A 5,032-nucleotide genomic window follows, 5' to 3' on the forward strand; every position below is an offset into this window, starting at 1 on the left:
TAGATGTCACCCCTGTGACAGGTAAAAACATGCGTCTTTGAAAAACAGCGCCATCTGTTGCACATAATAGCAACATGCACGCTATACTGAATATGTCACGAATTCCACTTCAATGTTTCCGATTGCATTGATAAATTTTATTTGCATAGATTTCGATTTATTACATTTTTTTTTTAATTATTTTGTGTGATATTGATATGGAACTGAGCTGTGTTGTTTACCATACCATATATACATTTCGTATATATAAGTATAGATACCAAACCTGTAACAGGTAAAACTATGCTTTTTTTGAAAAACAGCGCCATCAGTTGCATGTAGGAGCAACACACATACTTTTTTTTTTTTTTTCTTTTTAGAAGGGATTTTTTTTTTTTTTTTTTTTTCTTTTAGCAGGGATAATCCTGCGCGGGCCCAAAGCCTTTGGCTGGCCCACTAAGTGATGCTTGTTTCTGTGTTACTTGGGCGAAGGATGAGTATATATGACTCGTATGGTCGCTTCAGTAAGATTTTGCCATGTGTTTAACAACTTCCTCTGCTCTGTTGAATCGAAGTTGAAATCTTAACGGGCTTGTAACTGTGCACTGCGTTAGGTAATGTTCCAGTGGCCTGTTGGGCATTTCTCCACAGTGTTGACATTTCCTCTCATCTTCCGGAACCTGTAAGCCTATTTCCCACGCACATGGGTATCCAAGCCTGATGCGATGTAAGTGCACCTCTGTTGTTCTACTGCCCCCTTTCATCAAACTAAGTGGTTCGTAGTTGGTTGAATTCTTGTACCAACCCGCAGATCCAGATGTTGCAACTGCTGTGGAGTGGTCACTGTACATCTTTCGCATTGCTCTGTTTCGAATTACTTTCTTCATCTGGGATAGACTCTGTGGTATGGAAATGTCTACATTTCTCCGCTTAGTAGCAAGTTTTGCAGCTTCGTCTGCAATGTCATTTCCTAATAATCCCACATGACTTGGCACCCAGTTGATAAGTACCCGTCGGCCTTGTCGTTTGAGCGTGTGCATGATTGAGAAGACAGTTGTGATCAGACGGACGTTATCACATATGTGTTCTTGTTGCAAGGTTTCAATGGCGGTTCTCGAATCTGTATGGATGATAACATGTTGTCAGTGTTCAGCAAGAGCATGTTCGAAAGCCTTTTGAATGGCCAGCATCTCTGTTTGTAAAGTCGAATACCCATTTGAGAGCCTCCAACTATATACGGAGTTTCCTGCTTTAACTGCAGCTCCGGTTTCATGTCCCTGCTGGTCTACTGACCCATCCGTGAAGTAAGTGAAGCTGTCGGATGCCATGTTTGCTTCTATATGCATCTGTGCAATGTTACGTAGCAGATGAGGATGTGTCCGGGTCTTCTTTCCTTCAAGAGGCATAATCTTAAAGTCTGCTGGCAGAGATTCCCAAGGGGCTTTTATAACAAAGTCTGCATGTATGTCGTCGACACCCCTCTCAGTGACTGTGTTTGCCATATCGAACGTATTGATGGTGTTTATCGCACAATGGGTCCACCTGTTACCATTGGAGGCTCTTCTGTCCAGAGTTAGTGCTCCAGTGATTATATCTTTATGTGAACTGATTCTAGGTCTAGTCAATATCTTGGTCAGCATGCACGCAGCAATCCCCTTTACCCTTATTTCAATCGACGTTAGCTTTGTTTCTAGTCTTAGGTTCAGTATTTTAGTCCATCTGGGAGTACCTGTTATGACTCGCAATGCATCATTTTGAAGAACCTCAACGTTTGCCCACTGACCAGGAGAAAGAGTGAGTAAGGCAGGTGCTGCATAATCAACCAGGGAACGAACGGCGTGTATGTAAAACATTCTCAACACTCTGTGTCCCGCTCCTAGACGGGGCCCTGTGATTGCTCTCATTATATTTATTCGTGACTTTGCTTTCTCCTTTAGATATTGAATTTGCTTATTGAATGTCAATTTAAAATCAATCCACACTCCGAGATATCGATATTGTGTAACCCACTGAAGGTTAATGTCTTGAATGCGTAGGTGCCTGTCTGGAGTGTTGCCACCTAGTCTCATCGCCTAAGACTTCTGTGCAGATATTTTTAGCCCTAAAACACTGCATTCAGATGTCACTTTATCTAAAGCACCTTGAGCTTTATTTAGAAGTGAAGGACCCGTAATGACTAATGCTATATCATCAGCATAGCTTAGCAATTTAACCCCTTCTGTAAAGGTCATGGTAACAAGGTTTTCCATAAGGATGTTAAAAAGACTAGGACTGAGGACTCCTCCTTGTGGAGTCCCATTCTCGTGCAAGTGGTAGTCCGACACTTGTCCTTGCAACTTTACTCTGGCATACCTGTGACTTAGGTAATCTTGAATCAATGCTAGCATTTTCCCCTTCACACCTTTTTTAACTAAGGTGTGTAGTATTGCTGGCGGGCTTGCAAGTTCAAACGCTTTTTCTAGATCAAGGAAGACCACTATAGCTGGACCCGAGTTAACTGTTCCAAGTAATGTTGCTATGCAGTTTGCAGTACCTACTCCTCTAGTGAAGCCAAATATGTGTTTATGAAGGTCTCCAGTCTTCCACAGTAGCCTATTTAAGACCATCCGTTCTGCAGTTTTACTAATGCATGATGTTAATGAAATGGATCTGTAATTGCCAGGTTCTTTCGGCTTAGGAATCGGTATGATGTTTGCTTTCTTCCAAGAGGGTGGTAGTTTGCCTTGCTGCCAAGACGCATTGATGACGTTCAATATCCCTCGTTCTCCAGCAGGACCTGCATGTGTGATCATTGAGTATGTAATGTTATCAGCACCTGGTGCAGTGTCCTTACCACCTTTTTTGCCTCTGCTTAGTTCCTGTCCGGTGAAGGGACAGTCACATTCGTCATTTAGAGCTATGCCCTCATGAATGACTGTCATTCTCTCTTGTTTTAATTGTTCTTGCTGCCTTCGGACCATTGCAGGAAGCTGATATGAAGCTGTTCTTTCTGCAAATTGGAGAGCAAGTCTCTCAGCCTATTGCAATGGTTGAATACATGCCTGTGGCCGGGCTGGTCGACCTGATATAGTTTTAATCTGACCCCATATCTTGCCAAGACTACTATGTTCTTTAAGAGTTTGACACCACTCAAACCATCTTGCCTCCTTTACTTCTCTAGAAACACGTCTTGCTTCAGATATCACCGCTCGTAGCAGAGTTCTACCTTCTTGTGTGGGGTTTCTCTTTAGATGTTTTCTGAAGATGTTGACTCTGTGGTTCTGTTCTTTAACTTCATTACTATAGAACCAATAGTTCTTTCGTTTTGTGTTACCTGTGATAATGATTGGAATAGCTTTGTTTGCAGCAGCTGCAACGGCTTCCTGCAGATTGGTCTCGTGTATGTTCAAATCCTCAGGTGGCGTGTACGTTGCATACCATTTTTCAAGTTCTTCCTGGTATACATTCCAATTGGCCTTTCCTAAATTCCACCGAGGCTGCGCAGGTGGTGTAGGATGTCGTGCCAGGTTTAGTGTCGTGACAGTAGCATAGTGGTCACTGGTGATCACCGGGTCTACTTCCCACGTCGCCTGTTGCTGGAGTGCTGTGGAGATGAATGTAAGATCAAGGGAACCTCCTAGAATGTGAGTGGGTTCCCCAGTGTTGAGAAGTGTAATTTCAGGTACTTCTCGCAGAGCTGCAGCTAAATGGCGCCCATCTGCATTGGCTGGCCCAGTTGCACCTAACTCTGGATGATGACCATTAAAATCTCCAGCAATAATTAAATTTTCCTGCGTGGCCAAGGCAAGCACTGCCTCTGCTTCTAGTTTACGTCTAGGGGGCTTGTAGACGTTGTATATGAGGAGCTCAAAATTAGCCATATTCACTGTAACTGCTAATACCTCTACTCCATCCCCACATGAAACTGAGTCTATTTTCTTGCTGGGTATGGTGTTTCTGACTAGGGTCATTAATCCTCTTTGTCTCCCCTGCTCATACGGTAGAACATAGTGCTGATATCCAGCTAATCTGAAGGATTTCGTGGCTGGGAAAAGAGTTTCTTCCAAAACGATTATATCTGCTTTCGCGCTGATTGCAGCCTCCTGAAGTGTGTGTTTTTTATTTCCAAGACCTTGTATGTTCCACTGCAGAATTCGTAATGGCCAGACGACGGGTTCGGTTGGTGTTGCTTGTTCTACTAGAACTCCTCCTCGGAATCGACCTCTATATTCTCCACCTCGCAAGTCGTATCGCTGCAAATCGGACTGCATTGATTGTTCGTGGTCATCCCCGACGTTGTTGGAATCTGTGCATAACTGTGGTCCATCGCTATGTTGTTGGAAGTGCTGCAGGTCGGACTGCATTGATTGTCCGTGGTCATCCCCGGCATTGTTGGAATCTGTGCAGAACTGTGGCCCATCACTTTGTTGTTGGTATTGCTGCAAGTCAGACTGCATTGTTTGCTCGTGGCCATTTCTTGTGTTGGTGGAACCTGTGCATCTCTGCTGTTCAATACGTCTTTGTTGGCGTTGCTGCATATCAGACTGCATTGGCTGTTGTTGTCTGTCTCCTGTGTTGGAAGATTCTGTTGATCGTGGGTGGTCACTGCTTCTTGCAGTTGCGTTTGTGAATGTTGATGTTCCGGTGTCTTGACTAGCCGACTGTTGTCGGTAGTCAGTATGTCCAAGTTGCGTTGTTTGTCCTCTTGTGCTCCATCCTGTCGGAGACTGTCTATTTCTCGTGTAACTGTGGTCTGCTGCACGATCTTGTCCATTATCACACAAGTGATGTCTTGAGTCTGTTGTTGTGAGGCGTTCTGCGTCATCTGTAGGCAATTGATAATGGTCTCTGCCATGATCTTCACGATGGTTTTCAGCTGGACCTCGGTAAAACTGTATAGGTGGGGAGTAGATTCCGAAAGTAAGTGTTTTCTGCTCTTTTGCATTTGCTGTACTTCTGCAACACTTTCGTGTAATGTCTGATTCGGAATTAACAGATTCGGGAAATTTTGCTCTGTGAGAGTGGGTGGCTGTTGTGGCTGTGCACGAGTGTTCCAGACGTTGGTGTTGGTGGA

Source organism: Procambarus clarkii, unplaced genomic scaffold, assembly GCF_040958095.1.
Source record: "Procambarus clarkii isolate CNS0578487 unplaced genomic scaffold, FALCON_Pclarkii_2.0 HiC_scaffold_130, whole genome shotgun sequence".
NCBI classification, from domain to species: Eukaryota; Metazoa; Arthropoda; class Malacostraca; order Decapoda; family Cambaridae; genus Procambarus; species Procambarus clarkii.